The following is a 17,365-nucleotide window of genomic DNA, read 5'->3' on the forward strand; positions in this document are numbered from 1 at the left end:
TCTGCATGCTTCTATTACTTTGATGCTCATTATGATTTTGGAGTGAAATTATGTGCCCTGGTTTCTTCACATATAATGATGCAATCCAGAAAATTTTGGCCTTCCCTGTCAAAATGCTCCTTCAGCGCAGTGCAGACTTCAACTCTTCTTTGCCGGTCAAAAGTGGAAAGCTGTCTTGGTACCTAGTGTGTGCTAGCTTTTCAAAATGCAAATGTTCGTGCATGATTGTGTTCACCGTTCCCACAGAAAGATTTGTCTCTTGTGCAGTTTCATGACAGACTATGCATCAATTATCCAGGATCAGTCATTCCACGAGCTGAATGTTCACAGGAATGACTGCTGTGGGCTGGGAACCACCATGGTCAGGATTGTCACTGACGGACGAACAGTCATCTTTGAAACGTTTACACCATTCAAATGTCTTGCTGCAGCTGACCATCTCATCACCACACTTGTGCCTGAAGTCTTCAGTAGATATCCGCAGGTTTTTTTCTTTCGTTCACAAAAACGTCATCACCACACACTTGACTAACGGTCTCTGGACTGACCCGAGATATGTGTGCTGCCTATCGGTAATAGGACACACTTGCCACTTACTACTGCCTGGCGTACCACCATGCTAATACCCCTTTTTATACCAGTAAAATTAAAAGTCACAGTTTGACTTGAACGCCCCTCCTAGTAATGGTAGTGATCAGTGACTTATAGTGGGACTGTGATAGTGCGGCGAACAATCTCACACTAACTTACGCTGAGTGGGAACTGACCAAACTTTGATATCTCCAGTGGTATTAATACAGTGATCAGTGCTAATACTATACACTGTCACTGTACTAATGACACTCCCTGGGAAGGGGTTGAAATCCAGGGGCAATCAAAGGGTTAACTGTACCTAACAATGTGTAATGTTTGTAATATGTGCTGCTTTTACTAAGAGATGTGACTGTTTTATTTTGCTGTTTTGCAGGGAGAAAAAAACAGCCACATTGCTCCTGGAGAAGCCCTGTGTTGTTAGTAAACACAGGGGTCTCTACTGTCATTCGCTAAGCCTATCAGCAGGTCCCAGGCATAAATCTTTGGTTGGGACCTGCTGATTGACTTGTAGCGAATGACAGCACAGATGGGGTGGAGGGTTGTGCGTGTGTGCCCTCTACCCAGAAATGCCAGATCACATACATGTATGTAGAAGAGCCGCCAGCCAGTATAACTGGCATTGGTGGAACTGATGCAAATGCTTGATTAAGTTTGCATATGCCATCAAATATTAATAGAAACTGTTGCATGGTTCTACTTGATTTGGTGCATCTGGCTGAACAACATGTAGAAATTGTCTTATAATTTGGCGTATAGAAAAAGCCCCAATTTTCACACCACAAAACAAATTTTTATTGGAGAGATAAAAGCACAGCAAAAAAGTGCAACGTTTTGGAGCCAATAAAAAAATCTGTCCGCTGATCCCCTCTGAGCAGGCAGATGACAGTCCATGTCCACTCCTCCTGTGCAGAACAGACACAGCCCACTGTTCTCTATGGGTCAATTGGATATAAACGGACCGCCTGGCTGTTTACACCCTACTGCATCCCATCCGTTATACGGATGGGGAACAGATCCCCATTCATCTGTTTTTAGTGGATCAGATGTTGGCGGGTGTAAACAAACACATGTCCATTTACACCTGCCACTCCATAGAGGACAATGGAGGGTCCAATCAGTCCACCCATGTAAAAGGGGCCTTAATTGGAAAATCCATGGTGTGCTGGCAACATTTTTCACTGTTCTAAGCATGTTCCGGTCTGCAGCTGGTGGTTTCCTGCAGCACCCATTATTTCTGAGCCTATTCCAGGAACGTGTGTAATGGGAATATTGACAAGAACATACAGCTGCATCACATCTTGTTGCATATGGGGCTGCGTAGCCACAGACCGGTCAGTGTGCCCATGCTGACCCATGTCCATAACTGAAAGCGCCTACAATGGGCATGTGAGCATCGGAACTGGATAATGAAGCAAAGGAAGTAGATGGCCTTGTCTGATGAGTCATGTTTTCTTTTACATCATGTGGATGGCTGGGTGCTTACCTGGGGAAGAGATGACATCAGAATTAATTGTGGGAAAAGGGCAAGCCGACTGAGGCAGTGTGATGCTTTGGGTAATGTTCTGCTGGGAAACCTTAGCTCCTGCCATTCATGTGGAGGTTACTTGACATGTACCACCTACGTAAACATTGTTGCTGGCCAAGTACACCCCTTCATGGCAACAACCAACCCTTGAAGGCAGTGGCCTCTGTCAGCAGGATTATGTGCCCTCCCACACTGCAAAAATAGCTCAAGAATGGTTTGAGGAACACAACGAGTTTGAGATGTCTTGTCCACCAAATTCTCCAGATCCTAGTACAATTGGGCATTTGTGGGATGTGCTGAAAAAAACAAGTCCGATCCTTGGAGGCCCACCTCGCAAGTTACAGGACTTAAAGGATCTACTACTGATGTTTTTGTGCCAGATACTACAGCATGCTTTGAGACCTAGACATGTCATGGCTGTCTTTGTGGAAAAAGGGGGACCTACTCAATAATAAATGGATGGTCATAAAGTTATGGATGATTGCTGTATATAAAAAATTCAAGCAATCATTATTTGTGAAATTGGAGGAGTGATGGCTGTGTATTAGCCTGAAATACCACAGAGGTATGACCTCAAAATTGACAGATGTGTGAGGGACATGAAGAGACTATAGGAGCAGCATATTTATTTTTCATAAATCACATTAACAAAGTGTCGTGGACCAATTTTATTAATTTGGCACAAAGCACGCCACATCAGTCTGCATATAGATCTTTGTGTATTTCTTCCCATGCACCAGTCTTTGTTAATTCCCCCCAATGTCCACAAATGGTGTGATGCACATGGGCAGCACCTTCATGCTTCATTAGGTGTTCAGTTCACGGATTCAGCTCTGTGCGCGTTCAGTCTGATCGTTTTGCAGGAAGGATATTTCATGCTCTCTTATGAAGGGGGAATGGCAATTGATCAGACATTGTGATTCCATGCAGTTTTCAGTAAAAAACCTCCCTTATTTAATATAATTCTGTTGCACAACAGGAATGAGATGGATTATCAGCCCAATCTGGTAATGGGTGAATTTGGTTTGCACATTATTTTTACCTTTTTCACAACTTTTTGTAATTGCACTAATTTCGCTAATATTCACTAATGACACTATAAACAATTTTTTGTACACATGGATGCATTAAGTCACTGCTCTAAAGCAAGCCATAATCAACAATGACTTCAGTACAACCAGCCTGCCCATAGATGGATCGTGATAAGGCCGGTTCCTGTTAAACCGGCTGAATTTGATCTGTCTATGGCAGACCTAAGTGAGTATATGTTATGCGCATTTTGCAAATGATTCATCAAAAGCTTGGAATTAAGATAGCAGTTTCTCCTGGAGAAAACATGATATTCAGCAGCTGGTAAGTGAAATGAAGAGTTTAGGAAGAGTGTAGGCATGTGGCTACTGTATGTTGCAATTTTATTGAGATTGCCACTGTTATTGTACTTTTGGGTAATATTTGAGTAATAATCTGGCTGATTGCTGCAGGGGTGGGTTGTGTGTGACTATGCAGGGATGTCATATCCAGTCTTTTTGAGGTATATACAGTTGTGTTCAAAATAATAGCAGTGTGTTGAAAAAAGTGAATAAAGCTCAAAATCCTTCTAATAGCTTTTATTTCTATACACACAAATGCATTAGGAACACTACACATTCTATTCCAAATCAAAACATGAAGAAAAATATATCAAATTTGTGTTGTTCCTCTAAAAAAATTGAAGAAAAGTGAATATTAGACTGTTGAAAAAAATAGCAGTGTTTGTATTCTTCTTTACAAACTCAAACATTCACTATATAAACTGAAAAATGTTTGAAGATTTTGCTTTCCTTTGAATCACTTAATGAATATTTAGTTGTATAAGCACTGTTTCTGAGAACTGCTGTACATCTGTGTTGCATGGAGCCAACCAACTTCTGGCACCTGTGAACAGGTATTCCAGCCCAGGATGATTGGACTACATTCCACAGTTCTCTATTTCTTGGTTTTGCCTCAGAAACTGCATTTTTGATGTCACCCCACAAGTTTTCTATTGGATTAAGATCCGGGGATTGGGCTGGCCACTCCATAACGTCAATCTTGTTGGTCTGGAACCAAGATGTTGCACATTTACTGGTTTGTTTGGGGTCGTTGTCTCGTTGGAACATCCATTTCAAGGGCATTTCCTCTTCAGCATAAGGCAGCATGACCTCTTCAAGTATTCTGATGTATTCAAACTGATCCATGATCTCTGGTATGCGATAAATAGGCCCAACACCGTAGTATGAGAAACATCCCCATATCATGATGCGTGCGCAACCATGCTTCATTGTCTTCACAGTGTACTGTGGCTTGAATTCAGTGTTTGGGGGTCATCTGACAAACTGTCTCCGGCCACTAGACCCAAAAAGAACAATCTTTCATCAGTCCACAAAATGTTGCGCCATTTCTCTTTAGGCCAGTCAATGTGCTCTTTGGCAAATTGTAACCTCTTCAGCACATCTTTTTTTCAACAGTGGGACTTTGCGGGGACTTCTTGCAGAAAGCTTGGCTTCACATAGGCGTCTTCTAATTGTAACAGTACTCACAGGTAACTTTAGACCTTCTTTGATCTTCCTGGAGCTGATTGTTGGCTGAGTCCTTGCCATTTTGGCTATTCTTCTATCCATTCGAATGGTAGTTTTTCGCTTTCTTCCACATCTTTCAGGTTTTGGTTGCCATTTTAAAGCATTTGCAATCATTTTAGCTGAGCAGCCTATCATTTTCTGCACTTCTTTATATGTTTTCCCCTCTCCAATCAACTTTTTAATCAAGGTACGCTGTTCTTCTGAACAATGTCTGGAATGACCCATTTTCCTCAGAATTTCAGAGAGAAATGCACTGTAACCAACATGTACAACATTTGCTGCCTTCCTTCCTTAAATAAGGGCAATAATTGCCACCTGTTTTTCAAAGAATGAATGACCTCACTAATAGAACTCCACACTGCTATTATTTTGAACATGCCCCTTTCAATTAGTGATTCAATTACACAGAATCAGCAGCATGCATGTCATGACTGTTGGGTCTGTTGGATCTCTGTTACTCTACTACACCTGCTAGTAAATTATTTGCCATGTAGAAATATCATTTCTACCAAAAACAGTGATTGATCAGGTTAGTGATGTCTGACTGCTATTATTTTGAACACAACTGTATAGCTGCAGAGGACTGATGCAAGGGGGATTACAATTAGAATAGATCTGTGAGGGCCAACTGCTGTGATGTGATCAATATTTACTACTTCTCCCTACAATGTGCCCATTCTTCAGGATCCACATTTTATGGACTTTTGTTGCTCAGGTATGGGCCACACAAAGTTCTCTGTGCACTTTTTTTCTCTACAATCCACCATGAACAATGTCTCATTACAGCAGCACAGCCATTCTACCTCAACCATGTCACACAGCCAAATTGCATGTAACCAATTGTACATGTATGTGAAAATGTTTTGGCGAATGATGTGAAATGTATATGTGACTCTCAGGTTTGTTAGTAACGGAACTTTAAGTGAAAAAGTTGTCCATGTCACTTACTGAGAGAAATGTTCAAGTCAAAAACTAGTGTAACCTTGATGTATCAAAAGAACAATAATTTGGGAGTTACAGCCATTCAACCCTCGGGGTTAAACAACCTTGTGCTGTTGCAGAATTTCTGTCCAGGTTAACCCTTGTGGTTAATTATATCTGAAAGTGCACACATTTTAACTTTCAAGCATAGGAAAGTGGCGGGTGACAGTGGTCCTGGTAGGAGAAAGGACAGGTGCACTTTATTTCCCTCACCACATGGCTTGTCTCCATATTGGAGCCTGCTGTGGTCCTGGGTTTGTCTAGGGACCTGGCCGGAACAGTCACGACAGCAAAGCCTTGCGTAGAAGTGTGGTGACTTCTTGTGAGGAGTACCTATAGGGCAAAGTGAATCCAGTGAACAAAATAATGCTAATGTCATAGAACATGGGCAAGTGGTGACATGAATGAGTGATGTTCTTCATCGCCCTTCTAAAACATTAATGTAATCAGAGGAAGAGAGATCCTCAATGTCTCTTGGTTACGGGAATAAAGTGCATTGGGAACCATAGTGTGGAAAATTACAGTACTTCTGTGGCTTGGGGTTTATTGCCTGCCCTCTAGAGGGTGAACTCCCTGCCACCTCCCCAGAAGAGATAGGCTGGAGTGTTGGTAAGCTTTCTCAGTTTTCCAACACAAATTCCAAATCATGGTGCAGTTTATTATTATTATTATTATTATTATTATACAGTATTTATAAAGCGCCAATAGTTCGCTCAGCGCTGTACATTACAAAGGGGGACAGAACATGTACATGGACATGATTTACAAAAATCCATTTCTGAATTACCTATTTTGAGATCTCCTAAGGTAAGACACGCTATTAGTTATGCAAGGATTTTGAAAGCTCTGGCTGTATATGAGTTGCTAATTGAATTATTGACTTTGTGAAATGTGATTCTCGCCACCAAACAAAGGTTTCGGGACCACTGAGGACCCCTTTCTCAGCCAGCATTACTGTGCCTGAAGAAGGGTCCTTTTTGTTTATGCTGCTACTACGGTGTGTTGGTGGTACCTTGAATTTAGACTAGACTTAGAGAGCTTCCTCCACCATTTTAGTTAGTTCTAGGTGATTCTCGCCACCAATGAAAAGTTTCAGGACCACTGAGGACCCCTTTCTCAGCCAGCATTACTGTGCCTGAAGAAAGGTCCTTTTTGTTTATACTGCTACTATGGTGTGTTGGTGGTACCTTGAATTTAGAACTAGACTTAAAGAGCTTCCTCCACCATTTTAGTTAGGTCTATTTACATTTGTGCCATGCCTTAAGGCAGCCCATTAAAATAAATAGGCTACCAAAAGCACTAAAAAAAAATCATACGTCAGCAAATTTATAACACACTGGTGCATTGCCATGCGTTGTGGCACTGAAAAGGAATGGCACTGCAACACTGCAATGCATGTAACAAGCATTACCACAAGTGTTACCAAAATGCAAGAGTATAAATAGACCATCAAGCACCTGACTTTATTCAAGGTCTCTGCAGTATGTGCACTCAATTTTCTATGGATATTTGGTCTGTGTTCAGGACGGTTTCTGTCTTCCTTTTAAAGTTAGGAAGGGCTTAATTACATGGACGCAGAGACCCGTAAAGCCTATGTTTATGCGCCTGGGAGTGACCGATGTTTATGCAACAGCTTGTTAAAAATCAATGACAGGCTAAGGCTACATTCACGGTTGTATCTGACAGCAGCTAAATGCAAGTAATCTGCACTTGAAAAAGTTGAAACAATTCCTGCAGATAATTGCGGTTTGTAAATGAGTTTAGCTGCATTTAGGTTTATCAGCGTTTTCAATAGTTTTTTCTCAATATCCCATTCTTGGGAGGATATAATACCCCTGGCACCTCCTCTTCCACTTTGTTAGTAGTTTTTTGAGCAAGGATATGGAGCTGTGTGATTGAAATGAGTGCAGAGCAAAGCTGGTGCTTACCATTGTGTGCCTGCTTGAGAGGAGAAGATTGAGGACTGGTTCACATGTACAGCACTGCTTTTATAAATGCACTGCACCAAACTACATGGTAATGCAATTTAATGGCTGCAAAAGCATTGCATTATAATCTGTGTTTGGGGTGTCGTTAACAGTTAATGGCACCTGCATGCAGACTGCAAAGGCAGTGCGGTCACGTGCAGTGCAGTAAGCGCACAAGGAGTGTGCCGTTCCCACAACGTATTCAGGCCCTGAGACAGAGGGAGAGGTAAATGAAGTGAAGATGGGTACATCCCTAACATCCCAGCATCTATCTAGGCGATATTTTGCCCTGAAGTATAAGGAAATCAGAACCTATCCCGACAAATTTTACAACCTTATCAGAATGTCAGTGTCCACCTTTGACAGCTTACTAAGTATTGCAAGACCATGGCTGCAAAGAAAGAATACTAGCATGAGGATGTATGAGAACCAACATGAGAAGGAATATGGACAATTCAGGGATAAAAGGGGTAGTGTGGTATTCTCTGCTGGTAAACGCACTGCAGCCAATTGGCAGCTAAATGCAATGTGAGTTCAGCTGCAGATTGTCGACCCTGGAAGCAGCACTTTTCCTTCTTTTCCTAAACGCAGCTCAACCATCTGCAACTAATTGTTGCAAATCCTTATGTATGAGTAACATGATTACTTTGTATTGTAGTTGCACGGATACTGGTTATTTTTACTGGCAAGTACGAGTACCGATACTTTCGGTCAAGTAGTCGCTGATACCGAGTACTGTATCGCATACCTTTGCGATGCGATTTGAGCCCATACAAAATGAATAGGATAAAATCACCATGCAATGAATTACATGCTCTTTGAAAAGGAATGTGGTGCGATTCCTGTCTGAATTGCATGAGGTTTCTTGCACAGCTCCTGTGTGAACCCATGCTTGCCATAGTGACATTGAGCCTGAGTTCACACAGGCGTGGTGCGGGAAACCTCCCTGCATGGGTTCCACCAGCAAAGCTCTGGCTCCCGATCTGACTGCAGACATTAGTGGCTGTGGCTTGGGCTCCTCCTGCCTCTCCCACGGCTTTGTTCCCCACATCTTCAGTGGCTCTCTCCCCCCAGTCTCCAGTGGTTCAAGCCATCCACTGGCCCCCTCCTCATCCTCCCTGTTCCTGCTGTACCAGATTGCTGATCCCCACTCTCAGACACCTAAAAGCCGTTTCACTGGCTCAGGGATTTGACATCCCCATGGCTTTCTCCCTTCTCCTCGCAGTGCTGAGAGTACGGACAATGAAGCTTTGGCTTCCGATCTGACTGCGGACATCAGCGACTGAGGCCTGCATTAGTCTTCTAAGCACAGCTAAACTCTGAATTTAGACGTTCATGTGAATGTAGCCTAACAGAAGCAGCAGTTGTATGGATCTTCCTGCACATCCGAGTGTTTGCATCCTTACAGGGACAGATCTATTCAGGGCCAGTCAAACTGCATCCAAGGCCGTGCATCCGTCCTGTACGAGCGTAAACACTGGGGTGTGCAGGAAGAACTGGCTGCTGGCAGTAGCTGCATGGAACATCTGTCATTCCCAGGCACATAAAAAACACTCATTAGCACAAGCTGTATAGGCCATCCATGTGAATAAGCCCTTAATCACAAAGCAACCTAAGTCTTAGATAGAAGCTTCGGTGCTCAGAGAATGTAGTTCAGAGGAAGCGAGGCTATTTACCTTCATTGTGAGTGGCCTCGCTGGTCTAAAATTAGCATGCAGCTGAAGAGACTGGCTATCTAAACCTGAGGCAAATATTTACTTTGATTACTGCTTAAGGGCCCATTCACATAGGCGATTAGCACACCCTGCAAATTCCAATGGCAACAATCTGCAGATTCCTGCGTCTGGAAAAACAGATGTGTGTGAAGAGCTGTGCCCACCCAGCCTATGTAATGCACTGATAGGGCATCCATATAATACAATGATATCCGTGAATGTCCACACAACCAATGGTTACCTGCAGTGATCGTGGCTGGTAGAGATAAGTTTGGAAGTTCTTTTGAACCTACGTGGCCGAGCCCACCACGATGCTCTCCTCTGTAATGGGCCAATCATTTGCAGTAGGGGCATGCCCCACTCTGCAGCCGCATGTATAAAAGGGGCATGTATACATACTGCTGCAAGACAGAGAATGCCTCTACTGCAAATGATTGGCCCATTACAGGTGACTGCTCCAAAACACTTTATCTGCACTGCGCCTTTTAGGGCTAGGCCTTTTGGCTAAGTCCAGGGCTATTTTGTTTTGCTACAGGCCTCAGGGCCTAGCCAGTGCGCAATTGCACGGCCACTTTTTTTTATTTTTACTTATTTATTTAATGTATTTTTCTCCCACATTTGTTTCACTTTTCACTTACGTGTGTGTTTTTTCTCACGGACGGTAGGGTGTGGGTCCTCGGGCCTACCCTGACGTCTAGGGGGAGGATGTGTGGCCTTTTGGTTCCTTCCTCCCCTGTCCCTGGGGGGTCTGTCTTCGGGAGAGCCCCCTGACCTAGTATTGGTGGCTGGCTTCGGCTAGCCACAAGGAAAGGGGTCCGCCAGACCTTTTGGCTAGCTAAGCGGACCATGTGGAACCCTTTGTCCCTGTCAGGAGCCTCACGCCCCGGGGGATCAGGGTAGAGGTCCTACCCCTTTGGGGGGTGGACAAAGCACACCCCTAAGTGCACTTTTTTGTGTTGGTTTTCAACTAGCATGTTTTGTGTTTACTTACAGGTTTTTCGTTTTTCGCACTTCTGGTGACTGGTGGGCTCAGCCATGTGGGTTTGAAAAAGCATCCAAACATGCTCAAGGTCATCTCTACAAGGCATGATCACTGCAGATAATCTCTGACTGTGCGATCAGTCATGGATATCTTGATCACCGTCAGCCTTTCATTGCACTGTACTGTATAGGCGAAGCGGCCACAGCTCCTCGCACACATCTGTCATTCCAGAGGCAGGAATCCACAGATTCTTGCCCCTGGAATTCACAGGGTGTGCTATATGGCCATGTGGGTTCAAAAGAGCATCTGAACATGCTCAAGCTCATCTCTAGTGCCTGGATGTAGACAGACTGCAGCCAGCCACAATCATCTGTCCCTACCTTCTGGTAATCGCTGGCTGTTCGAAATGTCATGGGTAGCTGAGGCTGCTGATAGCCTGTCATTGCACTGTATGGGTTGAGCAGTCGCAGCTCTTGGCACACACCTGTCACTTCAGACACTGGAATCCACAAATCCTTGCTGCTGGAATTCGCAGGATGTGCAAATTGCCCACATAAATAGACCCTAAAGTTACTCTGCTAGTTAAAAAAAAAAAAAAAAAAAGCTTTCCTGTAAAGAAAGGGGTTAATATCCCACTCTTTGCCTGCCCTCCTGATCTTTGTTGTCTGTAACCACTTCCCACCCATAGGAGGTCATATGACTTCCTGGACTTCAGTGGTTATCCTGGGTGATGCCTGCATCTGCATCTTCCCAGTATCAACATTTTCAGCCAATGGTTCCCTGTAAAGTAAAAGTGATATATACAGCCACTTGATCACTTCTACAGGTGTCAAAAGGGCCCCCTCCCTCTTGCCGCTGCCTTTCCCAGGCTCTCCTATCTGATGGGGCAGCCCAAGACTGCTATGACTGGCAACATCCTGTGCAGTGAACAAAGAGAGAGACAAAATGACACTGTTCCTCCCTCTCTCTGAGATCAGAAACCAGAAGTGATGAGGAATTTGTCACATCTGCTTTTGATCTATTGGTTACTGGCATGGACAAGCATCTGATCAAACCAATCTCAGTTTGGACAGATGCTTTGGAGATCAGAGGGAAGATATGGGGTTTATTAGACCCCAGATCTCTCCATAAAGAGGACCTATCACTACCCATTCTATCACAAGGGATGTTGTTCATCCTTTGAGAGAGCAATAAAGTTGATCAGAAAAAAAATGAAAGGGATAGTGTAAAAAAAGTTTAAATAGAACATTAAAAAGAAAAAAAAGTTTTTTAAGCACCCCCCCCCCCTCCGTGCTCATGCACAAATGCGAACACATACATAAGTTCCGCACACATATGTAAACCGTGATTGATCCACACGTGAAGTATTTCCGTGAACATCAGAGTGAATGCAATAATCCTAGCACCAAACCTCCCGTGTAACTATAAACCGGTAACCTGTAAAGGCTAATAAAGTGCCTGAAGAGATTTTTAGGTACCGTAGTTTTGCGCCATTCTACTATCTATCTATTTGCTTGGTGTAACATCATCTTTTAGATTTTACCAAAAATTGGGCATTATACTAATGCTTGTGTGCACTAGAATTCATTAAAGTATATATTTTTTAAAAATGCGTTTGAAAAACTTCTGCACAAATACTGTGTGACATAAAAAATTGCAACACCCACCATGTTTGGGGGTTCGAAGTAATTTTCTTGCCAAAAAACTATGATTATTATACAGTTGCAAGAAAAAGTATGTGAACCCCTTGGGATTACGTGGAATTTTGCATGAATTGGGCATAAAATGTGCTCTGAACGTCATCTAAGTCACAACAATAGAAGAACACAGTCTGCTGAACATAATACTACACAAACATTAGATGTTGCTATGGTTTAATTGCACATAACATGTAAACATTCACAGTGCAGGGAGGAAAAAGTGTGTGAGGCCCTAGCTTAATGACTTCTCCCAGAGCTAATTGGAGCCAGGAGTGAGCCAACCTTGACTCCAATCAGTGTGCTGATATTGGATGTGTTGCTGACAGCTGTCCTGCCCTTAAAAAACACACACCTGTTTTGGGTTTCAAGAAGCACTGTCTGATGTGAACCATGCCTCGCAGAAAAGAGCTCTCAGAAGACCTACGATCAAGAATTGTTGACTTGCATGAAGCTGGAAAGGGTTACAAAAGGATCTCCAAAAGCCTTGATGTTCATGTGTCCACGGTAAGACAGACTGTCTACAAATGGAGAAAGTTTAGCACTGTTGCTACTCTCCCTAGGCGTGGTCGTCCTGTAAAAATGACTGCAAGAGCACAGCGCAGAATGCTGCATGAGGTAAAGAAGAATCCTAGAGTGTCAGCTAAAGACCTACAGAAATCTCTGGCACATGCTAACATTTTTGTTGACACATCTACAATAAGGAAACATTAAACAAGAATGGAGAACATGGGAGGACACCACGGAGGAAGCCATTGCTGTCCAAAAAGAATATTGCAGCACGTTTGAAGTTTGCAAAAGAGCACCTGGATGTTCCACAGCACTACTGGCAAAATATACTGTGGACAGACGAAACCAAGATTGAGTTGTTTGGGAAGAACACACAACACTATGTGTGGAGAAAAAAAGGCACAGCACACCAACATCAAAACCTCATCCCCACTGTAAAACATGGCGGAGGGAGCATCATGGTTTGGGGCTGCTTTGCTGATTGTTGTCATTGATGGGAAAATGAATTCCAGAGTTTATCAAGACATTTTGCAGGAAAACATACGACCATCTGTCCGCCAACTGAAGCTCCACAGAGGATGGGTGATGCAATAGGACAGTGACCCAAAGCCTACAAGTAATTCAACAAAACAATGGTTGCAACAGCACAGAATACGCCTTCTGGAGTGGCCCAGTCAGAGTCCTGACCTCAATCCAATTGAAATGCTGTGGCATGACCTTAAGAGAGCGATTCACAGCAGACATCCCAAGAATATTGCTACACTGAAACAGTTTTGTGAAGAGGAGTGGTCCAAAATTACTCCAGATCGTTGTGCAGGTCTGATCTGCAACTACAGGAAACGTTTGGTTGAGGTTATTGCTGCCAAAGGAGGGTCAACCAGTTATTAAGTCCAAAGGTTCACATACTTTTTCCTCCCTGCACTGTGAATGTTTACATGTTATGTGCAATTAAACCATGGCAACATCTAATGTTTGTGTAGTATTATGTTCAGCAGACTGTGTTCTTCTATTGTTGTGACTTTCAGTGCACATTTTGTGCCCAATTCATGAAAAACTCCACATAATCCCAAGGGGTTCACATACTTTTTCTTGCAACCGTATGTAGGAGAGAAATGTCAGAAGTGGACTGGGCGGCGGGTGGTTAAACACTACACTGGCTTCTGTAACCAACAGTTCCGGGTGTATGCTATGCTAGGTCCCCCTCCTATAGGCTTTGGATACTTCTGCTCCTTATGTCACAACTGTGTCCTGTTCAAAGCAGACAATCAAGCAATGCAGCTCTATCTTTGACCATGCAGAAAATTATACACAACTGATCACTAAATACAAAATGACTGTCTTTTATAAGAAGCAGATTTTAATCTTCCATCTCTGAAGTTTAATACATAATTAATTGCACTTCTCTCTGTCGTGTAGAGTACCTCTGAACCTGCAGTGGTAACAAACGGTCACAGGCAATCTTTGGTCACATTGTAATGAATCTGATTGCTCGCATAACTTAGCCCTTTGGTACATTGCCTGTTTAGTGCCTAATTTAGCATCTAATGTGTGTGACAGTGAGACATTGATGAGCAAATGTTTGCTATTAGTGATCTTACGAGATTATTCTTGCAGTGGTTCTTGCCTATTTAAGTATATGAAGGAAAGTAGAAAAAATCCATTGAATGACTCCACTAAAGAAATGCTCAACTTAACCAGGGGGAAAATTCTTACGTATTTATACAGGGAAATGATCTGTGTTGTTGAGCTCTCGGACTGCTCACCATAAGCACAGAGACACAGCACCTGGCCTGTGTTATTTGTATATGACTAGGAAGTAAAACTCCAGAGGCTCCAGTGGAAACAGCTCTTCAAAGTTATGTGTATACTAGATCAAGGCCTGTGACTAGGTTTAGCTTCCTGACCCAAGAAACAGTACATATGAATCTTAAAACGGCAGCTTCCCACAAAGATCTCTTACGTTTAGACATGCGGCAGACCTCACCGCCCCTCTGAATAGCATTCTGTGGCAGAACCCTTTTCAGAGGCAATATGTCACCCCTATGATCGCATGTTTTAAATTGTTACTAAACCCCTGAACAGTAAAATCAGTCTGTATATGCAGTAAAGCATGCTTAGTATACTCGCTGTGGAACCTAAGGGGTTAATCCTCTGCACTGTGTAAAAAGGATGTTTGATCCTGACTTCTTTGATCCTCCTTTTCTTCCAATGCCCCCCTCTTATCTCCTGATAAGACATATTGTGTGGAGACACTCTGCACATGCTCAGTTTGGTGTCATTGCTATTTTTTCTTGGGAGAGTGCATGTGATCAGCACAGGGCCAATCAGCACTGTCCAGACAGAGGTCAGGGGTTCTGCATCCCCTAGAGCAGAAAGAAAACTCCTCCTACAAGCTTTAACTAGTGCTCTGCTGAAAACTGACAGAAGTCAGTTATATTTATTAATATAAATGCATTTCCATGTAGTATGTACTCTGGGAGACCAGATATAGTGAATGCAGGGTCCTGGGTTTAGTAACACCCAGGGGTGGACTGACCATTTGAGCACTCGGGCACTGCCTGAGGGCCCAGGGTCAGTAGGGAGCCCCATGAAATGCCCCTGGTACCTTTTATAGGATTTTTTGTGTGTGCTTTGAGTGTGGGCAAGGACACAGGGACCCCATGATCCCCTATTGCCTGGGGCCCCATGAGTTGTCAGTCCTCCCCTGGTAACACCTTAACTCTGCAAATACCATACACACTGCAACTGTGTACATTAAAGGTGGTGCGGCTTCATGAACATGAAAGGGTCGTGTTGGGTGGTAATAATGATAGGGAGTATAATTTCTCTCCATGCCTGCGAAGCAAAGCATTGTGGCCGTGGCATGTGAACCGTCTGACTGCCTTTCCAGCTTAAAGTGAGGCTTAACTCTGGTTTTAAAAACGATAATTGTATGTAGTATGTATTCTTACATCATAAAATACCTTCTATTGCTCTCGGCTTCCACCAAATGCCAAAATGTTTGCTCCGGTGATCTGGTCATTTTCCATGGTCCCACTGTATGTGGGAATGTAGCCACCTTCTTGCTTGCTTCTGAAATGGAATAGAAGATATGGGATTCATAGGGGTTGATTTACTAAGGGCCAATAGACTGTTCATTTGCACTCTGTAAATGCAGTTGCTCCAGAGTTTAGTAGATGAGGTAAAGCTTCACTTTACAAAGAATACCCAATCACATCAAGGAAAAAAAAAAAAACATTTTTGCTTGCACATGATTGGATGATGGAAGCAGCAGAGCTTTCCCTCATTTACTAAGCCCTGGAGCAACTGCACTTGCAAAGTGCACAGGCTTTTTACCTTTAGTAAATCAACCCCATAGTGTGCATTGAGCAGTGCAATTGACTGCAACTAATGTGCACTGCTTGTTCCAAACAAAGGGAAGTGAGGGGGAAAAGGAGAGGTTCTAGTACTCACAGAATACGTTGGAAAGAGGCAGAAAAACAATTTAATGAAAAACAGATTCCAGGGCCATTAAGTAATTGATGTGTATGGATTATTGTTGGAGAATAAGAATATTGTTTAGTATCACTTTAGGGGGAAGGAAGCTGTTGGAGGCAGCGAAAATGCAGCACTACCACCTGTTATAACGGCCCCCCAAATGCAAGTGTAAACACACCCTGACATGAGTAAGTTATTCCTTGTGTTTGAACATGCTTAAGGCCATCCCTGGAGAAGAGAAAGAAGATCTGAAGACATTACATGACTGGCCAGAAGTCCCCAGGTAACAGGTTTGTATGAAGGCATTTGTTGAAAAACAGGAGCAGGAGAGGGGGGTTTAAAAATAACTGAAAAGAACTGGAGTTCTACCTTTAAATTGGATGTTAACTCTAAATGGAAGACATTTAGGGCTGGTTCATACTGCTGCGATTTCAGGTGCAATTTGGGAATTGAAATCGTACCTGAAATCGGATCTAATGAATGTGAATGTCTTAACATATGCAATTTGCTGCAGCGCAATTTCAAAAGTAGTTCTTGTATTACTTTTTCTGCAATAGAAATTGCACAGCAAAACGCAATGGAAAACGCAAGAAATCGTTGGGAAATCTTCAGAAAATGCGGCAAACAAAACGTGTGATTTTAAATCGCATCCAGTGTGAACCAAGCCTTAGCCCCTGTTCACACTGCATGCAAATTTGAAATCGTGCGTCTTCACTTGTCGCACAATTTCAAAGTCCCATGTCAATCCGACTTTGGGTGATACTTGCAGACATTTGTGAGACTTTATGTACAGATGTCTATGCAAGTCGCAACAATAATCGTCAAAAGTACTGCAGGAACTACTTTTCAAATCAGTGCGACACTGACGAGGCTGGACTGGCACGCTGTCACTCGGTCTTCCTTCCGGGTTCGCATGCTCCGTCCATCTGACTAGCTGGGCCACGATGATGTCACTCCCGTGCATGCGCACAGGAGTCTCGGGACATGGCACAGTGTTCTGAAGGAACGGCACGGATATGCCATTCCTTCAGAGCGCATGCGCCAGCTGCAAAAAGACTTGAATATCTCCTAAACGGTGCACGTTTAGGAGATCTTCATTTTACCTACAGGTAAGCTTTATTATACGCTTACCTGTAGGTAAAAATATACAAAGTGGGATTACTACCACTTTCAGGTAAAGATTGAGAATCCCCCCTCACCTTTACTTACCTTAGCCCTTATTTGATCCAGCATCGTGCACGTCTGCAGCTCTTCTTTCCCCTCACTTCTGGGTCTCGTTGGCTTGATGGGGCATCGGGAGTCATTGGCTCCCAGGACTGT

General features: G+C 43.2%; 1 long non-coding RNA gene across 1 annotated transcript; it reads right to left on the reverse strand.

Annotated features, from left to right (window-relative positions):
• Positions 1 to 1,362: 1,362 nt before the first annotated feature.
• Positions 1,363 to 17,343, reverse strand: LOC149464961 (uncharacterized). The gene is made up of 3 exons (XR_016312282.1): positions 17,255 to 17,343; positions 15,532 to 15,640; positions 1,363 to 2,077 (listed from the first exon to the last, which is right to left on the reverse strand). It is a non-coding gene; the product is annotated as an uncharacterized LOC149464961 (long non-coding RNA).
• Positions 17,344 to 17,365: the final 22 nt, after the last annotated feature.

This window comes from Staurois parvus, unplaced genomic scaffold (assembly GCF_062004578.1).
Source record: "Staurois parvus isolate SC_StPar_1 unplaced genomic scaffold, SC_StPar_1.0 ptg000145l, whole genome shotgun sequence".
NCBI classification, from domain to species: Eukaryota; Metazoa; Chordata; class Amphibia; order Anura; family Ranidae; genus Staurois; species Staurois parvus.